This window comes from Opisthocomus hoazin, chromosome Z (genome assembly GCF_030867145.1).
Source record: "Opisthocomus hoazin isolate bOpiHoa1 chromosome Z, bOpiHoa1.hap1, whole genome shotgun sequence".
Taxonomy (NCBI): Eukaryota; Metazoa; Chordata; class Aves; order Opisthocomiformes; family Opisthocomidae; genus Opisthocomus; species Opisthocomus hoazin.
In genome coordinates, this window is record NC_134454.1 from 22,030,479 (window position 1) to 22,056,880 (window position 26,402).

The 26,402-nt window shown below is 35.7% G+C and overlaps 1 long non-coding RNA gene across 3 annotated transcripts in view; it reads right to left on the bottom strand.

Annotated features, from left to right (window-relative positions):
* Nucleotides 1-25,920, bottom strand: part of LOC142365752 (uncharacterized) — a 47,063-nt gene extending 21,143 nt beyond the window's left edge. For 2 of the 3 annotated variants that reach the window (XR_012766622.1, XR_012766620.1), the window contains exon 1: nucleotides 25,878-25,911. This is a non-coding gene — a long non-coding RNA (uncharacterized LOC142365752). Of the gene's footprint in view, nucleotides 1-25,877 lie in introns of all 3 variants that reach the window. The other variant, XR_012766621.1, reaches the window with a different exon arrangement.
* Between the last annotated feature and the right edge of the window lie 482 nt (nucleotides 25,921-26,402).

Here is a 26,402-nt window from a genome sequence, read left to right on the forward strand (position 1 = left end):
TTTAGGTGGTAGGCAATTCTTCACATCACACCAAACTATAATCCAGCAGTGTTGTTCTTAAGTTTTTTTGTTTTGTTTTTTTTTAGTGCTGCATAGTGAACTAAGAAGAAATTAAAAAGCAAAAGGAAAAAAAAAAGGAAATGTGCAATTGGCTCAATGTGTGAGTACATATGTATCCCCTGTGTAAATTCTTATTGCTACTTTTTTTATCCTGCTTAAACGTATTTCTTCTGTGTTCTTTTTTTTTAGAACTCCTAATTCCTATAATTTTTATTATTATACTACAAATGATTAGTTAACAGAATTCTCTCACAAGATCCATATTTACATTAATATCCATGTAGCAAACTTAATTGAGCAACAGAAGAGCTGTTACTCCATTATTGATGGCTTTGCTGCATCATGAAGGCAGCAATTTAGCACTAAGCTATAAACAGAAAAATACAGTGGATGGAACTGCCTGGTCTTGTGTTTTTAATATTCCCTTCAGGCTAAAGTATGACATAACCTAATTATAGTGGTAGAGATTTCACTGCAGGGAAAACTGTTGTTATTCCATTTGACAGTCAAGTAATTATCTTCTCTACTGGATGTTTTACTGGATGTTACTAATTAAGTCATCCACAAGAATTTATTTAAAATTTAGGAAATGGTGCTTCTCTTATAAAAAGTTGGCCTTCAATAATGTCAATAACTTTTACAAAACCAATTTTTGGGTGAGTTTTTTAACAGTTACCTGTCACAGTGCTTGCTTAAGCAGAAAGCAGGCATTCTTTCTGACTGTATCCCTGCTCTTTTTTTCAGGACATGGACTCAGCCTGCAGTCCCTTCATTCTTCTTGGGGCCGTAGGGCTTCTGCTGAGTGCTGGCAGCTAGTTCTTATAAATAGTAACAAAAGTGATGACAGAGCTATATAAGTAGCATGGTTAGTGGGGAGATAACCTTACTCAAAATTTCATGCAATTGTCCAGGTGTTTTACGAAAGATGAAGGGAGTGGGCACAGTATCTCTCCTTATGAGAGGATCTGCAAGCAACCCTGATCTGCACCTCTTTTTATGGGAGAATCTGCAAGCAACCCTGTCCTAACCCTGTTTTAGGAATTCAAACTGTTTAACTACATACTCCATCCTCAGCTTCCCCCTTCCCCCCCCCCCTTTATATGCATACAGGATTTCCATATTCTTTCCAGATTATATAATCTGTCAGAAAAGCCAACCACCTGATCATATGAAAAGGTATGGCAGGCCAGATCTCTCAGTCTTCTTCATGAAATGCAGAACTTCCCACTGATGAAAATTAATTTTATTTGGACTGTATGTTATGATGTAATAAATAAAAACAGTGAATTATAATTTTAATTTAGGTTATCAATGCTTTCCTCACCCACAATGTCCTATTTTCCCCAAGAATGGAGTTACCTTGCAGAGAATGCTTTTCTAAAAGAATACATTGAGTTCAGTATTAACAATAATAGAATTCACCATTTATTTTCCTGTAGTGGCATCCTGAAACTCTACTGGCATGAAATTAGGAAAAAATCTTTATAAAACCATCAGCTGTATCATTGCAAAAATTATCTCCAAAATCTTTATAAAAACAGCAGCTGTATCATTGCAAAAATTATCTCCATATTCAAATGTATTTTAACACACATTGCTTAATTTTGTTATTCCTGTTCTTATCTTTTAAACTACCTTGTCTGTGATCACATTGATGGAAACACAAATTATTAAACTCTTCATTGTATAGAATTAAAGCAAAAGTGAAAAGATTAAAGAGAAACATTATCATATTTGAAAATTAAGGTGCCTGATACATTTCTGCACCTATTTTCTCAGTGTCAGAGAGCTACAGAAAGGAAACGTGATTCCCTGAAAGTAAACACTGGAAAACGTTCTACTAAATTCCTGAGACACGTCCACAGAAGTTGTACATTATTTCTCATCTACACGTGCTACATATGCGCATGGTGTATAGGTGCATTTTGTTGTACAAACATAAAACACTTTAAGCTGTATCAAAAAATGTAATCATATATTCACACTTTGAGCATTTCCCATTACTGTAGCAAAATCTACATTGCAGCTTGTAGAAAGTTGCTTGATGTTAGGTGTGTTTAAAGTTGTAGGTAGTGACTATTTCCGATTTTATCACTGTTCTTCTTTTAAATCTAGTCAACACAAATTATACCTGGGCTGAGTTTGCACTATTTGGAGTACTTGAGTGTACCGTTCCTTTGATAGCTAGATTACACTTGTCTTACTGCTTCAGTGTAAATGTAATTTGAGGGTCTTGTTGCTTGTTTCTGCTAAGTGTTGTAACTTGAAGATGAAAATATGCCATGCTGGCTCTTGCTGGTTCTACTTGAAAAAGACATAGAACTGTCACTGCCAAGAGGAAGAAAAGGTTTCATCGTGCCCGTTAAACTCCAAGGGCTTAGGAGATCTGCTGTGTTTACAAAGTTTGAAGTGCTTTTTATTCAGCAACTATGTACAATTTCAAAGCAAGGATAATACTGGATCCTATTTAGAATGAAATAGTACAGCACTGGAGAATCTTTGTACCAAACGACAGAGATTTTTTTCAGACACAACAGAATCTTTTTTAATCTCATATTAACAAGAAAGAGATAAATATATGACCTGTAAAAGAAGTGGTGAAAAGAAATGTATTATGATTCAATTTCTTCTTCCTACAAACAAGCTTTGCCTTCCTCAACTTTTTAAAAGATAGCTTTAAACTATGTACACAGGAGAGAATCTAGGAAGGTACTAGAAAGAAAGCATGCACTCAAAGGCCTATCAAGTTAAACCAGAGATGCTCATGTCAGGCTGCTGTTGCTGCTGCTACTGAATCTGCAGCTAGTGAATCTCTTTATTTCATGTGTGAGTCATTTTCTTTCATCAAAAATAATGTAAAAGCAACACCAAAAAATGTGCTCTTCAGTACTGTATTTCCTAATTCACTAATGAAGGAATGTTTCATAGCAGCTCCCATTAGTATCACTTTAAGGTCTGTCCTATTTCTATTCAAAATCGTAAATATGGCTGTATGCGGAGTAGTTTAGTAACTAGTTGAATCTCATTTTTATTCCCCAACTAATATGTTTGTGGATATAAAAATGACACCAATTAACTTTAGTAGTAAGCTGGAATACAAATCGTCCATTACGGACCACATAGATGGAGCCCTCATTATGCAAGTTAACAGACCCCGGAAAAAAATTCCAACATAAAAATCCATTTAACTTTGTGGGAAAATTAAAGTTGTTTTAACTCTTGCATTGAGGTCCCAAGTACTGTCTGTTCTTATGAGAAAGCTAAATTAGTACCAAATAATAGCTAGAATGTGCCTATTTGTGCTAGAACAGTGAGAGATAATTTCAGTGTGAGTATCAGGATGGAAAAAACATGTTGTCCCTTACTGCCTTGAAGAAGTACTTGTCATGTGGAACATGTGATCATTCAGTGTGAGGCCTTGATATAGCAGTGGTAACCAGCCCATATGCAACAAATCCAGGTCCCTAATCCATTGTGTACTAACTCCTGTAAGGTAGCTCCCATTTCATGTTAGGATTGAACTTTCAACTCAAAAGCTGAAAGCAGAAGCCTATCCTGCTAATCTTGAAAAGGCAGCTGAGAATAATAACAAAAAAAAAAGTTAATTATTTTGTGGATAAGAGTAGCGGCTCACAAAAAATGTGTGTTGTAAGCACGTATTCAGCAGAAGTGAAAATTTGGACTGGTGACAGGGGAACAGAAACAGAAGATAAGGATCTTCAAATCTTTCTCTATTACACCATGGTATACTACCAATGTTTATATCTCAAGTTCATCTTGAAATTTGTAGAAGTTAAGGCCATTTTTATCTAATCAAATTCTCCTAAAATGAGCTGCATCATCTTTATGTCATGTGTGTTTAAATGACATAACAATATAATCCGGAATTTAGTGGAATTCTTTATCCATTCATCTATCTATCTATCTTCCAATATATAAAATGGACAACACTGCATTTAGTGACAACCATGCTCAGGCAAATACATCTCTAAGGGGAGACTTAACATTAATTAGTTCTACTTCTAACACATTCATTTCTCACTCATGTAACATTTTTGTTGTCATAGTTATTGTACTAAATTTGTATGATAAAGCACTTTCTATCAAATACAAGATGTCTATTATATGTCAAAGATATGCTAGCACTGTTCTGCCTTATTTTGCAGCAGAAAGGGTTTTCTAGATAAAAAGAGATTAAGTGTCTCCCACTGCTTCAGTTTCGTAAATTCAAGTGGTCACTATCACCCTTTCTTAATGGTATGCAATTTACACACATTTTCTGTGGCTTCCGAAGCTTATTTTCTAATTGTGGAACACAGATAAATGTATTCAAGTCATTTCATTTCAGGCATTGAATGGCTTTGGACTACAGCATAAAGGGCTCCACCTACATGTTTCTTAATCACCTATTTCCACGTTTTGAAAAATTATGTAAAAGTGCTGTTTAAGGTGTCCTTCTGCTCTCAAACAAGACAGGATCAGAAGTGTCTACTGAGGTCATCAGAGTAAATTGAGTAGTACACAATACAAAAATACACAGTGCTTATTTATAAATTTTTTTTTTTTATTATTATATTTTTAAGCATGCACTTCTAAAGGTCGTATTAAAACATGAGAAGATTTTGCTGACAAATCAGAGGGAATTCAGAGAGAATTCAGAGTGAATTTTTTTCCCCTCTCAGGTTTTTCAAACCTTTTCCGTTCACTCTCAGCTAGCAACTCTTGCAAGCAAGCCCTGCTTAGATTTCAGGTACTCATTTCTGCATGCTTCATAACAAGATTCTGATGAAACTAGAGCCAAAATTCGCAAAAAATCTAGGCAAATAACTAGTGTATCACCTAGGTGGCCTTTTTGCCAATTCTCATTGTTGCTTTTTTTGTCATGTCTTAATTATTCTGTAGGGACTGCTGAAGATGAATCACGTAGGATCTTTTAAATGATCTGATATAAAAAGACAGATGTAGAAGATATATATTTTATATGTACTTCTAAACATGAAGAATGTTGTAAAAAAAAAAATCTCCTAAGCAAACAGATTTCCTTAGATAAATACTGTACTTTGTTTTAGGAAAAGATAATTTTAAGTCAGTCGCTGACACTATCTAGGAGCAATTTTACAACAAAACAGAAGCCTTGCTTTTCCTCAAAGAGTGAAAATAGACAGTGGAATACACTTCCAAAGAATCATATGGAAGCTGAAGGTGCTTTGACCAAAAAAATGAAAAATATAGTCACATTCATGTATTGAGATATGCAAGCATTGATGTCATCATGAAACCTCTATCTCAAAAAGTCCTTAAACTGTACATTGCTAACAATTATACCATGGAAAGATTAGCTTTTTTTATTCAATATCTGCTTTTTGATTGCCATCAGTGATAATATACTGGGCTGCTCTGCATTACAGTGCTGGTTTTCTTCTCTTAACCTGCTGTTAGGATCAAAGTCTGGCTGCACCCTGTGGGAACAGAGCCGGGAGCTGAGGGTGAATGCAAGGCAGGCAGGGTGATGCCCTCATCTGACAAACAGCCACAGCACTGAGGCAGCAAATCAGGATAAGGACCAGGCCCAGAGGTGGAGGCTAGGGACATTCTTGGTGCAGTGACAGCCTGGTGAGTAGACTGTGGCAAGGTACGTTCAAGGCCAGGTTGGCAAGCCACATGTATGGCTCCAGGTTGTGTCAGGATTGAGGGGGTATGAGCCTGGGCAGACACACGGCTGCTCAGCAGCTGCAACACAGCTCAGGCAGGGCCAGCCTCTGCCAAAATGCAGCTCCCCAGGGAAGGAGGGCAGCCCAAACTTGTGGCTTCTCATGAGCAGTGGAGTTGACCTCCGACATCCTTTTGAACCTTTTAAAGTATCCCACTGAGCCCCTTAGCTCAACCCACTGAAGTCATAGAGGAGTAAAAAAGTCTCTTTGTGTTGACATCTCCTTTAAAAATCGAGACAGTACTTTTCTCCTTTTTTTTTGCTATGTAAAGCAGCTATTAACCACTCCGTGTTTTGCCAGGGTGTGATTTTTCATAGATTTATATTTATAAAGTGAATGTGAAAACAGGTAGTCAAGTTAATCATTATTTTAATGACCTGAAGAAGTTGCCTGCCTTTTTGATCAAGCAGGTTGATTTTTCTTTTCCATAAAGTTATCACTACAGCTGAACACATTAGAGTTCAGGGGATTTACTCCAATATTCCTTACAGTGTATAATAGAACTATCACTCATAATTAAAATCAGTGAATAATGTTTAATTAGAAAGCAACAGTCAGATCTCACATAAAAAATAAAAAGGAAAAGATTTGATAAAATACAATTAAGTTTGTGCATATGAACAGAGATAGACTTCTTAAGCCCATCTAGAAAGTTAGAAGAGCTCAGAAAATATTTGTGAAGAGTTTGCATATCAGCACACCAGCCTTTCTGAACCAAGAGTATTTTTATATAAACTGTGTAAAAATAATAATCTAGTATTTTTAAATTCTTTCCTCATTTTTATGGATTTATGTATTAGGAAAGACCATACATTTTGTGTAAGGATACAATAAACGGTGATAGAAAGAATGGAACTGAAAAAAACCCCAAGCCTCACCATGCCTAACATCTTATCTATGCTCTATGTCCATCTTTATCTGAACTACTGGAAGTCAAACCATTGCCAATAAATAGATATACGTTGAGAACAATCATACTCTTTTCCACCAGAGGTGAAATTTTATTTTTTTCTATGAAATTTAACCAATAGTGTAATTTATTCACACAATATGAGTACATAGACCTAAGAAATTCTGAATATGAGATTTGTACATCACAACCCTGTGTTCAATAAACTGTTCTAATGAGCCAGAAAAAACTCTCAAACAGCCTTCATAGAAATGTGTTGGAAAAACTAAGTAGAACTGTCTTTTCCAGGAAAGTCTTGTTTCTGAGTGAGGACTTCAAATACAGATGCATTGTGACTCTCTAGGTTAGACTCTTTTTAGTTGTTTTGCAACTTCTGTTTTGATGACCTGTTATGCATATGATACATAGTGTTGTGCCAGAAATTACATTCAGGCTAAAATGATAATAACTAGCAACTTTCACCTAGAAAATAAACAATCTGGATAAATTACATTCATTTATTTTACTAATACCACCATTTTCATTTCATTTATACTAGATTTAAACTGAATTTAAAAACATTTTTTCTGGTAAAAAATTACAAAAATTGGCTTTTCCTCCACACTGGAATGCATTTGATGTTCAAATATACTCACTGCATCAGCTAAGTTATGCTGGACATTGCCTGTAATGTTCTTTTATAACTTCAGTATCACTGTCTGTTCAACTTGTATGCTATATACTTGGTCGCATGGTAGAACAAAAGTAAAATGGTGTTTATAGCTTTCCTGTGATGACTGAAGTAATCACTTCACAAGTGTAGACTCGGCTTCAGTGCCGAGTTGTGTCACAAAGGATCACCAGAAGGCTTTTGTGTATTGCTTTAATGTTAGATATAATTGTTACTAAATTGTGCTGCTACGGATTCTCCGCATCCCAAAAATCAAGACTCAGAGTTAAATCAGAGGCCCAGGGTAAGTTTCAGAATAATCATTTGCAAATAACAGAAGAAATAAATGGAAGCTAAGATTCTCACTGCCTTTCACAGTAACCAGATTTGCGTGACTTGAATTCTGTGTTACAAAGAATCAATGTGCTGACTGAGATTCTGATACTAATACCTGTACTGATGTTAGCACAAATTTAAAGGAAGTGGTCTGGAAATTAAAAAGGATTTGGTGGAAGAAAGAAGTGAAAATGGAGAAACTATATATATTATTCTTCAAATTGAAGAGTATGTGACAAAAAATGGATCTTTTCCTCCTAGAGATGGACATCAAGAGTATTGCAAGCTAAGGAAAATATTGTGTTTCTCATGAACTGGACTTCTATGTGTAGCTGGGGATGTTTGTTGTTTAGAGACATTCACAGACAACGGATGCCACTTGAATTTCCTACAAGGACAGAGGTTGATAAAGTGGTCCAACAAATAAAAACTCTTAAACAAATGGTTTACATTTAAAATGTTTTAAAAAACAGTTAACATGTTTTGGATTTGCTTGCATGTTTTCGGTGTCAAACTTCAATATATCAGAAAATACACATCCATTTCATGAAAACAGAGCATGAAAAAGTGACATGGGAGAGTGAAACTGTAGAGAGCAAGAATAAAATACTAATTCCGAAAGAAACAGCAGACCAAAACGTGATATAGTGAAAGGACTATATTTTAAATCAACTAGGAATCTGAAATTGTTATTGCTGTGCAATGCTTACCCAGCATTAAGGCCTTTTTTGCTTCTCACACTGCCTCACCAGAGAGTAGGCTGGGGGTGCAGAAGAAGTTGGGAGGGGACACAGCTGGGACAGCTGACTTCAGCTGACCAAAGGGATATCCCAGACCATATCATGTTGTGTTCAGCAACAAAAGCTGAAGAAAAGAAGAATGAAGGAGAGGGCCATTTGGAGTTACGGCTTTTGCCTTCCCAAGTAACAATTGTGCATGATGAAATGCTGCTTTCCTGGAGATGGCTGAACACAGCTGGCTGCCAGTAGGAAGTACTGAATTAATTCCGTGTTTTGCTTTGTGTGCACACATCGCTTTTCCTTTACCTATTAAACTGTCTTTATCTCAGCTGATGTTTTCTCACTTTTGCCCTTCTGGTTTTCTTCCTCACCGCACTGTGGGGGAGTGAGAGAGCGGCTATGTGGGGCTCAGCTGCTGGCTGGGGTTTATCCACAGCATTTGTCAAAGTCTTTTTTTCTGTTTTCTGTACATCTATCCAACTGACTTCTGTTTTGCTTATCCTTTCCTCTGCATATGTCTGTTTGTTTTTGTGCTTTGCCACCTTATACAAACCACTAACAAAACATACAAAACCAATTTAAATCTTCCCTTCGAAGATACTGTTTCTTACTCCAAGTCCAGGCAAAGGGGAAGATGCTAAGAGTGCTGTTAACAGAGCACATGAGTGGATTTCATTCTTCGCCCAAATTCTGTACCTTCAAAGGAAATTTAATACCCAGAATTCCAGAAAAACATGGAAGTGAGTTCTTACACACTTCACCTGGAAATGCTGTGTTTTTCTGTCGCTGTTTCTTAACTCACCACCCCATCAAGCCTTTTGTTCCATAATGGAAGTCTGTTACTGGACACGTACTCTTTCTTCATATGTTGTTTTTTAAAGATGTGTGTGTCTGAGCCACTTGGGGGACTTCATATACTCTCATTTTTTGAGGGACAGTCAGGAGAAAGTCAGTGGAAGTTGATTAGTTAAGGAGAAATAAATGTCCAAATCCCAAGCTTCTATTTCAACATTAAACAAAGATTTTCAAATCTATACTTAATTTACCAGGCTTTGTAGGAATTTTGAATTTTCTCATGCTATGTCATTTTCGTAAATGAGTTTGTCATTTTACAGAAAGATCTGGCATAATTTCTGTCAAATGCCACAAAAATGGTAAGATGATGCAGATAAACAAAACTGATGTATTTAATATCAATCTAATTGTTAAAAAGGTCACAGAATCACACTGCCATTAACTTGCAAATATTAAGAAATCACATTTTAGATAAATCACAAACAGATACATCACCAGGAGAAATTACAGTACATTTATCCATGAGCAATTTTTCTCTAAGGTCTTCCAGGGCAATGCTGGCCTGACACGGTAAGTATTTGGGACCTGGAGATGTGTTCTGTGTGTGGGCTTCTCCACTGTCAGGGGGGCTGACAAAGGAGGTGTCACTGGGAAATAAGTGTAAAGCATAGCATTTCACTGAAATTAATAAAGTTTTCCAGTCACAAAGTTTAAAAGACAGGGGAGTTTTTAATTTTTTAAATTGTTATTACTTTTGATGATACTAACACTAAAATTAACCTGACATGTTTGATAAGACTTTAAAATTCTCTAAAGTTCGCAGCCATACAAATATTTTTCCTATGTCTTTAACTTCCATTTCAATATGTTCCGAGTTTTTACTTGTACTTTCAGGTTCTGTTATTTTGTGAAGACTTTGAATGTTTTTGTCCGTTTGTGATTAATTATATTCAGTATAAGTCAGACACCATTTAAGTGCTGTTGGTTTAGAAAGTTTTTTGAAGAAAGTTCGGAGTTTTTCCTGTTCTTCTTTAGTGTTATGCCCATGGCCCAAAATAACATTTTCCCCCAGCTTTTCTGCCTCATCAGTGTACTCATGAGATTTGGTTCATGTTGTTTTAAAGTTTCCCAAGCATGTTGATGTTTGTGTGTGTGTGTGTTAATGACTTAATTTTGTGTTTTTCCTGCAAGTTATATTGATAATTTTCTTCTTTATCAAATTAGTGATTGAATTTGCTATTATTTATTTATTTATTCATTCATTCATTCATTTATTCACTCATTCATTCTTGCTTTTGGTTACCCCCCGATCTAGTTCAGCCAGAGTTCTCTTGGAGATATCCTGAATAATTGTTGAAAGCTTGACTCTAGCTACTGTGTCTTGCAGTCTTTAAAAGGAAAATATTTTGGGCTGTTGATAATTATGGTATTTGATGACACCAGGCTGAATGCTGTGGTTGATAGGATGCCATTCAGAGGGAGTTGGACAAGCTTGAGAAGCGGGCCCATGTGAACGCTATGAGATTAAGCAAGGCCAAGTACAGTGTCCTGCACCTGGGTCAGGGCAACACCCAGTGTCAATACAGACTGGGAGTTGAAGGAATTGAGAGTGGCCCTGTGGAGAAAACCTTGGGGCTGCGGGTGGATGAAAAGCTGGACACGAGTTGACTAATATATGGTTGCAGCCCAGATGTGCAACTATATCCTGGGCTGCATCCAAAGAAGTGTGGCCAGCAGATCGAAGGAGATGATTCTGCCCCTCTATTCTGCTCTGGTGAGACCCCACCTGAAGTACTGCTTCCAGCACTGGAGCCCTCAGCACAGGAAAGACATGGACCTGCTGGAGTGGGTCCAAAGGAGGGTCACAAAAATGATCAGAGGAATGGAACACCTCTCCAATGAGGAAAGGCTGAGAGAGTTGGGCTTGTTGAGCCTGGGGAAGAGAAGGCTCCAGGAAGACCTTATTGCAGCCTTTCAATATTTGAAAAGAGTGTAAAAGAGACGTGGGCACAGACTGTTTCATAGGGCCTGTTGTGAAAGGACAAGGAGTTTTCAGACTACAAGAGGGTAGATTTAGGCTAGGTATAAGGAAGATGCTTTTTGCAAGGGGAATGGTGAAACACTGGAATATGTTTCCCAGAGAGGTGGGAGACACCCTATCCCTGGAAACATTGAAGTTTATGTTGGTCAGAGATCTGAGCAACCTGATCTAATTGAAGATGTACCTGCTCACTGCAGATGTGTTGGACTAGTTGAATTTTAAAGGTCCCTTCCAACCGAAATCATTCTATGATTCTATGATTCTATGATTCTATGATTCTATGATTCTATGATTCTATGACTCTATGATTCTATGATAGCAGAACTGGACAAGTTACTCATGAAACATATGCAAACTGCAATCTAGAGTTGTTTTCCTCCCCAGTTAGAGAATCCACATAATATATGGGTTAAATGAACAAAATCACAATAATTAAATGCTAGTTTTGTGTAAGTTGAAATAAGTTAATAAGAAGCCAAGCCTGGAAGTGTTCTGAGAGCAGGAATCTTGTTTCAGTAATATTTTTGTTGCTAGTGTGTTTCTCAAAATTCCCAGTAAGGCATGTCTTCTGCATTTTTCTGCTTTTTTAAGAAAATAACAAAATAAATTAAGATAATAGCAAACTACCTTAAGGTTGGGTTAGTGATCATTGTCATCTTTGATGTTCTTTTCATGGGGTGTGGCCAAACCACCTTTGTACCACCGTCTGTGGCTGTTGGAAAAATTTAGATGAGCCAGTCTTCCTGTCTGTCTTCTTCAAATAAATGTCATACATATGTAACACAACCAAATCTCCAATCTAATGCTTGGGAAGCTATTTCTATAGATCAGTTGAAAGGCATTAACGCAGGAATAAAATACACACCATTGAAGAATTCACCCCTATGCTTCTTCAGTGATTAAACCTTTTACTCCCTGTGACTGCAGCTTTCTTACAGTGTTGTAATATTTCAATCTGATAGAGGTATTTCACTTCCAAATCCTTAAAATTATTCTACTTTTTGTTTCAGGATTAAGAAAAATAAGCTATTTCTTAAAAAAAAATCAATCAACTACCCTCTGTTGGGGTTGGAAAACAATTCTGATATGTCTTGGAACATCTGTCACACAATAATGGAAAAGTAGTTATACTTTTCCGTAATGGGCTCAGTTAACAGTGTAATTGATACCCATGAAAGTCCATAAGGAGACTGTCGCTCTGATCTGTTCTGATACTGTTTATATAATTGTGTCACTTTTGTTTACCTTTTGTGCTTTCAACCTATTTTCATATTTGAAGAGGATACTGCTGGAGATTGTTTAAAATTAGTGAAGCAAACATGAAGGGATGAAATATTTCTGACTGGTATTGAACAATAATCTACTACTTCAAGGTCAGACATGACAAAAGTCAGTGGCACTGTATGATTATCTTTATTATTGATCGACTAATACAAAATCAACCCTGACCTTAGAGCTCTCTCTGAAAACCAAGAGACACTTTTTTTCCAAAGATGGATTGAAGTTTAGACGTTTCACTCTGATGTGAGATTAAAGATACCTGAATGGCTTAGGTATATTGAAGACTTAGCTGAAAGAAACAGATTCTAGATGCCAGTGAAGTGAAAATGGTAGGTGCTGCTCTACTCTATTAGTGAAAAATGACCTGTGATGAAAGCAGGAACTAGTTATTCCTTTTTTAAAGCTATTCAGGGTATTATTTTAATATTGATTCCCAGAGTTACTACTGTATACTGCCCCCAAGTCTACTACCACAGATCACAGGTGACCTTCACAAATTACTCACGTTCACTCCATTTCTTTGTGAAAAAAATTTCATTGCCATTCCTTCCTGTTAAAACTGTAAGATATTTAAGTAGTGCTAAAGTAGCACATTTGTGAATGAATGCAATCTGTGGATATGGGGAAAAAGCCTAAAAAATAGTCTATTTCTCAAAACCAAAAATATTTATCTGTAAAAAAAGTTCCCTCCCTGATCTGAAAATCCCTCAAAAAGTCATGGAGTTCATATTCACTCTGTTTTTAAACGTAAAAAATCTTAATCGGCTCTAAAATTGAAAGATAATAAAATTGAATCTAGGTTATTGAATAATATCTTATGCTTCTTGCATTTCTACTTTTCAAAGATAGACGCAACTTTCAGTACCGTAAGTGCCACTAGCTTCAGTGTGGCACTTTTTCTGGCGTACCTAATGATCTATGGAGTGCCCTCTGCTGCAAACACCACATGATCTTACGAAAGCAAATGAGGAACACACTGTCTCATCATGCCAGAGACTATCAAACTCCGGATCCAGGATGGAGCCTGGTGAACAATTTACACGTCATGAGGGTTGTCCCACACCAGTCTCAGTCCTGATCATTCTCACAGAGGCTAAGGTCTAGCACTAATACAGTGTCCCAGCCTTATTTACATGAGGTCTTTGATCTTTTTCAGTTTAAACGGTGTGCATTTTTAAACTGAACAGTAGTAGCTTCTCCCTTTACCTGCCATTTCTACCTGTCCCCATGTATTTTGACACGGTTGTAAGGCGCTTCATACAGCAGGATATCTAATTGGTTTCAGTGGGGATACAGAGACATAGTGCAGTAAAGCAGCACAGAAATACACAAGCTGTGATGAAAAATCTGCCTCCCCATAGCCACAGGTTCTTGGTCCTGTATATGGGTGAAAGTCAGAACACTGCTTTCTGGGCCAGCTACCAAATTAAGAAGAATCAAATAAAGACAGAGCCTATTAGCTTGGGCTGCGATGAATTAACAGGGCCACATTTCCAGTTTGAATAATGGGCAGAAATCAGCTAGTTCTGTATTTGATGGCCAAGAACTTCAGAAAAAACTGCATTGCATGGAGCAGACATGTCCTGAATATTTCCATAACATAAGTGGTAAAAACATTACATAATCATGTAAGCTTAGAAATATACTTTTTACTCACAACACTTTCCCCTGGATTCCAGGAATAAAATCAGTCTCTTTGTTGAAATCACTAGATTCTGTTTTTGGGAGGGTTAGTCCATCTGCTTATTTGAGAAGTTTAACTTTTCTGGTATAACTTGGAGAAGGGTAAGTGCCATACTAAATACTGTATCAGCATTGTTGTAATATTTTTAAATGTATATTTCTTTCTACCTACATGTTTTCTAGTGAGACAAAATTATGTTCAGAAGTTAAAGCCACTTTAAAATCACTATTTATTTTAAGTGTTCTTCTGCCACTTATTACGGCATCTTCTTTTACTGGAGAATTTGTTTGCCCTGGTGTGTAAGAATTCATGGAAGCTTATATTAGATTGTTTAAACCATTTGTCTAACATATTTTATTTTGTTTTATTTAGTTTTGTTTTGACAGGGGACTTACTCCATTTAGGACTCAAATGACTTCACATATTGTTTTGTTCTTTCTCCCACTTTCATGTAAAAAACATGTAATACCTTATTTTTTTTATTAAATTTTTAAATTAGGAATAAAACAGAAAACCTTGTGTTTCAAAGACAACAAAAAAACAATTAGAATGACTGGATGGAATTAATTTTTTTTAAATATTTTCATTATTTGATTGAATTTTTCCTTTTTTCATACACGTGCAAACTCTCTTCTCTACATGTGTTTTTCTTAATGAACTCTTCATTATGTGGTTAAGTTATAAGACACAGAGGAACTGCTGCAACAGGAAATGTTACAACAAATAGAACAGAAGATTTTCAGAGGCTTACTGAAAACAGAAGTTTATGTCCGTTCTACTGCCTGTGAAAGTACGTAAAACCATAGGGAAACATATACAGTAAATTTAGGTAGAATACTTTTTATAGTGACCTTGCATCAGTGCAACTTCTTTTCTCCAATTGGATTTTTTTCTACCTATTTACCAGTATGATATCAAGAATGTGTTCTAGTTTTGGAGTTTCATTATATAAGACAAAGTTTGCATCTTCTGAAGATGTGTATTAATAAAAACTGCCTAATACAGCACAGTATGAATAATAGAAATTTATGTTATAAATAAAATTGTCAGCTATTTTTTGAAAGACATATTTCTAGCAAAAATTGGTGACTGACCTAATTTCCATGCATATATTCATTATTGTCCATATTCTTTTATGAATGTGAAAATAGCAGAAGAAGGATGGATTACTTTGAATGTCTCAGGCCTCAAAGATCAAGTCTAGGGTTTCCATCCGTTGGTGAAAGAGGCCATCCTTCAAAGTTTTAAAATGTTTCTCAAAAGAGATTTCCAGTTTTCCAGAGAGCTATAATTTTTGTTTTTCTGCAGACAGCAATAGCTGAAGCAAAACAGATATAATTTGTTCCATTTCACTGTTTAGGAGACCTCTCCTAATTCATGGCACGAACATCAGGTATTATGCTGAAAGCATTTTGTTTCCTCAGTCACAAACTTCTGCAAGCTCTTTCTTGGGATTTGATGTTTATGAAATTTTTGCTACAGCCTTCTCCCATGGAAGAATTCCAACGTTACTCCCACCCACCTTTCACCTCCCATAGTGTACTACAATATTGCTGTGGTCAGTAAGTACACTCAAATGGTGCTGGATGCTTGGAGCTGAACAAATAGAATATTGACTTTTTTTTTCCCTCAAGCTACCACATACTTGACAGGGGTCAGATATTTCTAATAAATGAGTTGATGGAAAAAAAAAACTTTCTATACCAACAAATTTCACAGGTAAGTCTGAAGTCTGGTTGGAAAAACATTTTTATCCAATTTTGCATGATTAAGTTTTGCATAGAAGAACTGTATTCCTGTTTCTAAATGGTTATAATCAATTCCATAAAACTTAAGATACTTCAAGGTTTTTTTAAATAAGCCCCTTAAGTGATTAAAGTAAATGTTCTCTAGCAGGTCAATAAGTAAGGAATACATCATACCCAGAACTTGTTAAATTATTCATGGCAGTAAGGTAAGAGCAAAAACTATACCTTGTTTTCAAAGATCCTGGTGGATTACCAGCAGAAAGGCTGGTGTAGCTGTATAGATTCTCTATGAATGAGCAGTACCACAAAGCTGAAGTTGTTAGTAGTTTAATCTGACCTCTTTCCCTCAAGAACATAATGTCAAGAGCAAGAAGACAGAAATGGTGTGTAAATAGATCCAATCAGTAAGACTGTTGATTTTAGACTGTTTAGTCATAAAAATTTGAACAGCAGGTAAACATTTACTAAATGTGGTTTCCAACAAATAGGTTCAATTTTATAAGAAATCTTTCCAATTTATAATTTTACAGAAAAAAATGTTGACATTAATTGGTCAACAATAAATGATCTGCTGTGTAGACAGAAGATTTTAAATTCAAAGAAACAGTATACATCTGTATTTCTATTAGATCAAAGATTAACATAAAAACTAAAAAAGTTTCTGTGTGTATTCTTCTACCTCCCAATTCACCTTTAATGTCAGTCACAATTTATTTTTTCACTTATTCTCTCCTATTCTCTCATACTCTGTGTAAAAATTCAGGAAGAATCTGGTCTTCCTGGCAAGGTAAGGTCTGATTACTTCAATGTCACCAGGAAGGATTTCTTTATGTAGTAATCGAGCAGGTAGTGGAAAAGAATGACAGAAGCAGCTAGATCCTCTCTCTTTCTTTTCAGCATCCACGAGACGTCCTAGAAATTGCCACAATTCGAAATGCACACTGCAAAGATAGTATTTTCTAACAAAGGTGAATTCCACGTAGTTGTGTAAATACTGTGGCATTTCACAAGATATATTTGCATAGGTCAGCAAATATTTCAGATGATATACAGATAAGATGGAAGGCTAGCTAAAGTAACTTTGCTCTGTTGTTTCATTTAAAAGACATTTCACACATATGTACACATACAGTGTTACGTAAGAGGCTTTTTTTGCCTTTACATGCCAGGTACTTAACAGATGGTTTTGCCTAAGATGAAGGCCAACAGTATCCTGGGGTACATTAAGTGGAGTGTGGCCAGCAGGTCAAGGGAGGTTCTCCTCTTCCTCTACTCTGCCCTAGTGAGGCCCCATCTGGAGTACTGTGTCCAGTTCTGGGATCCCCACTTCAAGAAAGATGAGGAACTACTGGAGAGAGTCCAGTGGAGGGCTATGAAGACGATGAGGGGACTCGAGCATCTCTCCTATGAGGAGAGGCTGAGGGAGTTGGGCTTGTTTAGCCTAAGGAAGAGAAGGCTGAGAGGGGATCTTGTAAATGCCTATAAATATCTGAAGGGTGGGTGTCAAGACGATGGGGCCAGACCCTTTTCAGTGGTGCCCAGCAACAGGACAAGAGGCAATGGGCACAAATTGAAGCATAGGAAGTTGCGTCTGAAAATGAGGAAGAACTTCTTCCCTCTGAGGGTGACGGAGCACTGGAACAGGTTGCCCAGAGATGTTGTGAGTCTGCTTCTCTGGAGATATTCAAAATGTGCCTGGACGTGGTCCTGTGCAGCCTGCTGTAGGTGACCCTGCTTTGGCAGGAGGGTTGGACTAGATGACCCACAGAGGTCCCTTCCAACCCCTACTATTCTGTGATTCTGTGATTCTGTGATTCCATATGGAGAGGGAAATAATACTCATTTATCCTAAGTTGGTAAAAAATGTTCAAAAATATTACGTGAAACAAGACCAATGTTATGGTCTAATTGCAAATTCTAGGGACAGGTCTTAGACTTCTTTCACAGCATGCAGAGTGATAGGATGCTTGTAATATGGGCTGTGACTACCACCACTATGTCAATTCTTTAACGTACTCTTTAACAGTGATCTCACATATGGCATTGTAAAACCGCGAAGTCCACATAAAGGAAGTGAGAAATGTTAACTCTCTACATGTAGCCTCTCATGAAAAAACAGTACCATATACAGTATGTGACAATCCAGTCCTGAGGGGAATAAATGTTATGCATTTTCTAGACCCTACGAGACTGTAAGTTACACCATACCATAATAACATATCCAAAAACCCATGCAGTAAACATTGTCTCTGCTGCATTCAGGTTCTACAGTCAATCAAGTTCTACACCATCTCAGGGTGACTCAATGAATACAAGACTATCTTGCATCCTGAAAGCAAGATCAAGCTTTCACTGTGTTTTTCAGCTCACAATCTGAGCACTAATATATACTAAAAAAAAAAAAAAAAAATTGGTAAGAGGACATTAAAGCTACTCAAAAGAATACTGAAGCAAAATAAAGCGGATTGTGACATCTCTTTCAAGCTGCAGAATCAAAGAAAGTTTTGCTAGTTTCTTGATTGGTTTTAAGTTCTTCTTCTGAGAAGATTAAAAAAAAAAAATCCCCAAAGTGTATACCAGTTGCAGTACTGAAACTTACTTATGCTCTTGACAACTGATCATCTTCAAAAACTATCCCAAACTCCATTCCTCTGGACATACACAACTTTACTAAAACACAAAAATGAACTACTTAACTGTTCATAGGCGTGACGTTATCTACGAACGCCCTGAACATATTGATGTTAAAGCTAAAATGATATTAGACTGAAATTATTGGGCAGAATTGGTAGTGAAGGTAATGACATACCTACTGTTGAATTTTATTTTCAGAGTCCTACGATCACTCGTAATTATGAGAATTCTTGATCATAGCCTCTGCTGAATAAGCTGACAAGTGCAACACATTATAAAAGTGTGATCACTGTTACTTACAGAGCCGCATGGAAGATGAGATGGGCATCAAGTCACTCATTTTAATGCCTTCTTTAACGAAATAAGAAACAAAAAAAAATAAAAAAGAAAAAAAAAACAAAAAGAAAACCCCAGATAAACGCAGTTGTTTAATGGATTGATTACGCTTTCACTGATTAACTCCCCTTAAGCTCCTCTTTTCTTTCTGTCCTATTTTTCAGTTGTAGTCTTATAAGTATCAAAAACGTACCTGAGTCTATCATACAGTGTTTTTAAGCCCTCAGACATCTCCGCCAAACTGTATCGTGCAGCTTTTCCTTAACCAAAGATAACAATATCTTATAACAGACCTGTTAGTCCTGTTAATTAGTCTATATTTGATGACTTGACAGTCTCTCTCCTGCCTAAACAGTGGTAAAAGATGTCATCAGATCTTCCTCCTACATTCTAATGTCCTTTCCATCTGCATGGCCACTGGCTCAAACAAAAGAAACGCATTTATATTGTTCTTTGAATATTTTCGGAGTGCTGAGGGAGCAAGACGATAAGTGAGTACATCTACACATACACTGAAGTACTCTACGCTAAGGCGTATAAATATCTTCCTGAGAAAAATATCCTGGACAGGCTGGTGAAATTTGAAGTCTGAAAAATGAGGGTAAGAATCTGTGGAATCCAGTGGGGAAGTAAAATCTTTTTTTACCTTTCATATCTTTTAATTAGACTGAGAAAATCTTCAAAGGTATATTTACAGAGTGGGAGTGATGTGCTAAACACAAAAACCAGCATAACCCTAGCTGCTGTGCAATGCATGTCAATGCTTGTAAATAAAAGTTGCAGCTACATTGAATCCAATTACTTAGGTATCCATATAATCATTTAATCAGAGAAAATATGACAGTGTTTCTGCCCAAGATAGCTTGAACTATTCAAATCAGATTGTCTATGACAAAGCACAGAAGAGCAAAAAATAAATCAGGAGATAGCTATGAAATTGCATAGTTCCTCTGAAGTCAGAATCATGCTGAGCTATCGTACTCAAAGTTCTTGTCTTACACTTTGATTCTGAAAAAGGAAAAAACTAATAATATGAAAATCAGTGGTAAGAGCTACAAGAGGACAGGCTAGGAAGGACACCGGTTGCAAAAAAAATATCTTTGTGGGTTTGCATTTCTATGTGCATTTTCATCCCTGAACTAATTTTCATAAATAAATATAAAAGGAAATGTAGTTTATTCAGAAGAAGCATATCTTGGGAAAGGATTTCAGAGGACACGGAGCAGAATCTAGAAAGCTTTGTATGCAGCATTTAATAAATCATATTTATCTTAATAGTGTCTTTTCTTTAACTCCATCTTTCAATACACATGCTAAAAAAAAGGGCTGCACTAACTCCCATATCCAGAATTGTACAAAAAGTGGATTTATCTAAATGAGCATAATAATTTCATAAAACTTTAAACATGTCCTTAAAGTCAGCAGTAGCTTCTGAAGCTCTGTGGATATAAGTACACCATGAAGGATGATCAGGTTAATTTGCAATTCATGGCAGAACTTTCAGAGAAAAAGCAGGAGACTTACTATGACAGCTATGGTTTTCCTAAACTTCTTAGCAAAAGCAGAGCATTTGGTGGTTGATGCTTCTAAACTGCACTGCTTGTGGCAAATTTATTATTGGCTTCTAGAATCAGAAATCTTACAAAGCCAGTCAGATAATATATCTTCCCTGCAGAGGCGTGCTTTAAGAAAGCTCAAGAAATTATCATTCTTCTTATCACTAGAAAGTACAATGTTACCAGTTTTGTATGTTTCAGTGAATTTAACATATATGATGACGAGTGATTTCTGTGGGTTGAAAATATGTTTTAAAGAAAAAAACTACTTTTGCAAAGATTTTCAGAACTCTATACGTTTTAGAAATTTATTTTTATCCATTACTACTTCTGTGAAAAACTCATTTAAGATTAAATATGAATACTTGCTGGCATATGCATTCACAATACTGACATATAAGATAAGGGTATACGAGGACATACAAGCTCTCTACTCATTGTCTGAAGGTCGCCTAGTCTCACTTCTATCAAAACGACCAAGATACAGACTTTGAAAACCGCAACTGTGCCTGAAAGCAGGTCTTTTCAGCAGACTTTAAAGTCTCAGAAAGAACAGAAGGTAGTCATTGCAGGACTGTGGGGAGTTTTTTGGCCAAGGATACATTAAGTATTCATATAACATTCCAAGTGACAGTACCAACTGCACTAGACAAAACAATAATTTGTGCTGATAGACAGAGCAATTACATATCAGTATCAGTCATAAGATCTTCATGAATGTCACTTAAACACCTACAATCACAGTCGAGAGCATGAGTGATAAAGTATCCTCCATTTATATAAATACTGAATACTATTACTGCTGCTCTCTCTGATACTGTTGATCTCAAGAGGCTTACAGCAAAATCTTGCATTGGTCGAGGGGTTAAATACAAAAGAAAAAAAAGAAATCCAGTCCTCTTTTTCAGTCATCTCATGTCTTCTTACAAAGCCATGTCACCTCTCCTGCCTCTACTTCCTGTGCTACTTGATCTGATTCCAGTTATTAAATAGTTTCACTGATTGTTCTCTTCTTATTCCTTTGTTGCCTACAATCCTCACATATGTATACAGATATTTCAATCATTTGTCTATCCTCAGTGAAATATCAGTCTAAACAGATATCAATAAGGAGAACAAACTCTTCCCAGTTCCATCTCCTAAATGCAGCTAATAATTTCAGACATTAATGTAATACTAAAATTGTCTAATTACTTCTTTCCCAGAATAAAAAATTCCACCTTTCTACCTTACTTTGGCATCATTGACATGATAATATACATTACCTCTCTCATAACCACTTTCTCTGTTCTAGTACACTATTTCTGATACAAGGAAGGTTGGAATGGCACATGGTACACAAAATTTGGACGAAACATAGATGTGTACAGTGAAGTGTTGATATTATCAATTTTACTGCCTGAATCTTGTATTATAGTCCTTGAGCTATTCCAAAGATCACCTTAACATTGAGTAGTTTCTCGATTCTGAGGTATTCAGTCTTCATACATTCAAATGGGAGTATGGTGGTGTTATTTGTGTTGTTATAATGGCAACAAAAAATAAATCATATTTATCACAGAGCTTTTCAGCCTTCTGCTCATATTTTGTACAGTAGCTACTATCAGACAGCACATACTTCTGCCATGTAGACCCACTTCTCTGATCACATAGATCTGCTTTTTCCACCTCTGTGTTCTTCCTTCCATTGATATGACTTTAATCTTTCCTTTCATTTCTTCATTAGCCCTTAGGTTTTGCTCGTACTGATAATTTCTTCCTCTTTTGCTAGAACTAGTTCATTTTATGTTCCCCTGTTAAACCATATAATGGTTTATAGTATTCTTGATTCTGTTCTCTAGTCTAGAAAGTCAATATGTTTTTCATTTTGTTGCTAGTTATTTCCACTGGTCAGGGTATTATACTGCTACTTCCCTGTAGACACCCCTTTCCAAGCACTTAATTCGATCTTCTGCTAGATCCTATGGATCATATATTCAATTGCATAAACTATATTATTTCCCTAGCTCTTTAAATCTCCATCCCTAGTGTCTCCATCATAACTTACCTGAGGTACACAGTCAACGTTAATATTTTAGTCATGTCTTCTCTTTCCAGAGACATTTACTTCCCCTTGTACTTTCAACCCCACAGTGTTTCCTCCAAAAAAAATCACTGGTTTTTACCATAGTTTTCAAGAAAAAAGGACAAAAAAGTCTATAGCTGATGCTACACTTAAAGTATCCTCTCTGCTACCCATCATTTGTTTGTTGGCCCTCTTTGATATCTTGAGATTAACTGACAGACTTCTTGCTAAAATGAGATCTGGCACCAAATAGAGGGGTGACTGGGAAGTTGTGTGTCAAAGATGGTCAACGGCAAATAGCCTCTAACACTTCCACTTGGTAGGTCTCCTTTCTCACCACATGACATATTGTTCCCAGACAGAAGCTGATAACTAGCAAGCAGAGGAAAAAAGTAAGAAACATATCCATGAAGAAAAAAGAATTCATCTGTTTTCACTCAGAGGCAAACCCTGTTTGCTGACAGATTTTTTCTTATCTATGTTTTCTGTCTCCTTTGAAGTATAATTTATCATTTAAACTGAAAAGCTGTGAATACAACATGTTGCAGTGATGCTACATTTTGCTTTCTATTAATATTCTTATAAACTAAAAATTAACAGGTTCTTGCAAGATGAATTCTGGTCTATACAATTCAAAATTCTCACAAAAATTTTCTGCTGCACACAAAATAACAGTACATAATTGAGTAGGTTATTCTTAGACTTTTAGGAACATATGGCCAAGTTCAGAAGCATTAGCCACTTTATGGACCTTGAGAGTACAAAAAAAAAAACCTTAAAACAGCAAAAAACTGAGTGTGTGTGTGCCAGATTAATTTCTTTAAAATTATCTATTGTATGATTTAGGCTATTTTCTATCATTGATTAGGTAATAAATTTCTGTCTCCTATAAGAGACCAACTGATGTCAAAGCTCAGCATTTCTGCTGGGTGTTTTTGACCAAGGGTGACCATCTAGTCTTCTCAGCAGGTCAGACGCATGAGTAAGTGCTTTTCGATTAGACAGATGCACCCTGAGGGCTGGAGATCCTTTCTGTTGTGATCTTTCATGTACCTCTCAACATAAAACTCAGAGTCTGCAGCCCTGTTTTACTGTATGAGATAACACAAGTCTATTTCATCCCTCTGGTTCTATGTCTTTGTATTAAATAATATTCTATGGTAATATATGAAAAATGAAGAGAAGAGAAAAAAGAATAAAGAAAAACAAGAATAAAGAAAAACAAGAATAAAGAAAAAAAGAAAAAAGGAAAATGGAGAGGGAAGGGAAAAGAAAAGAGAAGGAAAGAAAAGAGAAGGAAAGAAAAGAGAAGGAAAGAAAAGAGAAGGAAAGAAAAGAAAAGAAAAGAAAAGAAAAGAAAAGAAAAGAAAAGAAAAGAAAAGAAAAGAAAAGAAAAGAAAAGAAAAGAAAAGAAAAGAAAAGAAAAGAAAAGAAAAGAAAAGAAAAGAAAAGAAAAGAAAAGAAAAGAAAAGAAAAGAAAAGAAAAGAAAAGAAGAAAAGAAAAGAAAAAAGAAAAGAGAAAAAAGAAAAAAGAAAAAGGCACACATTTTTTCATAATTTGACATGTGTGCAACTCCAGGAAAGTTATGTTAGAAATGTTAACATTTAAAATAAACAAGAAAGTCCAGAAAATATTTATCAGTGATAGTAAAAGTTTCTGAATTTTGAGGAATATGTCAGATTTAGAGACAAAGGCATTAATGTTACTCTTGTTCTTAATTGTACAGTAATATTTTACTAAGACACATGTTATTGACCAAGTTCTTCCAAGTCGGCAGTTGTTTCTTGCTTTTGTTTATGGACCCATATGTGATCAGTATTTGCTGGACTTACATAAACTATGTAATCACATAGGGAACATGAAATTGCCATTTTACTTCACCAAGTTAAATGTCATGAAGTCAAACTGTCCTTTCAGTTTTCATTGGCAAACATAAATTACTGCTAACAGAATGTGCTGGTTAAATTTCTAAATAATAAATGTCTATGAGAAGCATTACTACAAGAAGGGGCTTTATGATGCTTGAGATAATTTATCATATAAATATTTCCAAGTGCTGGCTGCTTGCAAGAATGATTTTTGGATGTAAAAATAAATTACTGGCTGAGTTCAAGCACTTAAGTCATTCAGTTGCAATTACAATCAAACAGACATTTGAACATACATAGTTTTGTGTGTGAAAAATCCTTTAATATACAAAACCAGATCAAATATAAAATGAAGAATCTATCCAAATGGGACTTTTACTATTTGTATTCTTCTTAATATTCATTGAATTCTCATTGAAATTAAAATAGTAAAAAAACCCTTAGAAGTATTTGGAATATAAATATTCAAAATGAATGCATATACACAACACAGCCTCTATAAAATTAATGTGCATGAATCATGTACATGTGCAAGAATAACGTACATTAAGCTTACAATGTTCAGTGTTTTGTTTTATAATTCAAGGCTCTGAAGAATACAATGAATTCTATGTGACTTTGGAAGCCATAATTAACTTCATGTTTTCAGATCCTAACAAGTAAACAAAACCAGCTATTTTTTTTCATATGAAACACTAAGTAGTGTGATAAGATATTTTATATGATAAGGAGTTCTACAGACTACAGTTTACACAGTCCATCAGTTAGAAAGATCTTGGGGATGCTTCACTCTCTAAGTTTGCTGTTGCTGTTTTGTAACGGAAACACATATTTTTATTTTGGTTTTGAGATTTGACTTATAATCAAAATATCTTTTCATTTCACAGCAGAAGACTGCCCTTTAGTTTAAATGAATTTTAGAGAATTATCATTAAAGCACCACAGATAAGTTAGCTTGTCTTTTTGGTGCAGAGTTCTGTTTGAAACACATGAAGTTAAGTACATCTAAACTTTAAGATTAAACAAGATGTATTCATAAGAAGCAGAACCAACTAATTACCTTCACATGGCTTATAGTAAACTCGTTATAAAAGATAAGATCAAAATTCACTAAGTAAATAAAAATGAAATTACAACCCCTGGAAACATGAAAAGTGTAAATGCACAAGCAATATAGACTTCCCTCTATGCTCAGTTCATATATACCACAACAAAACTAGTGAAGACATTTGTCTTTTTCTGATACACTTACATCTGTACACGGTTAATTTGCAAAAATTTCTATGCACCGTATGAAATGTAACATTTACTAAGCCATAGACATGGCATAAGTCTAAGTGGATAGGTGTTTTAATCGTGACAGAGAGTGAAAAGCAGAGAGATATGTGCCAGGTTTAACTCTGGATAGCTTAATATAATGTTTTGGAATCCAAGAGAAATTCTTTCAGGGAAAAAGTTTTACCTTTTGCTGAAAGATCTAAGTTGTTTCATCTTTGTCAAAACAAACCTTTTGCATTGCTCCAATATTTAACTAATGCTGGGAAATCATTAACCAAGGACGGCATTCTACATTATCTCTTAAACAGTCATAAAAGCACAAAAATATGTTTTAATTTTATGTCAGATTTTCTATCATGGATCCAGGGTTCCGTTTATGTAGTTTGTTATTTGTAAATCCTACCAATCTCTCTTCCTAGTGGCATAATTTCACTGTTATGTGATGGCTATACCTTTTGTTTAGATATTTCTTCGTGATGGGATAGTTTACAAGAATACTTTGATCAAAAGCTCTGATCACTGACAAGCTGAAAAAAGAAAACATCTTCAGAGGCAAGTGATAAAGAGAAAGGAAAGGAAAAATATTCTAAATGGGGGGTGATGGGGTAAAGAGAGAAAAAACAGGAGGACGTTTCCACTTATTTACTGTTACAGTCACAATATATGCTTTTGAGTAGACAAGAAATACAGAAATAATTACTCAGTTTTG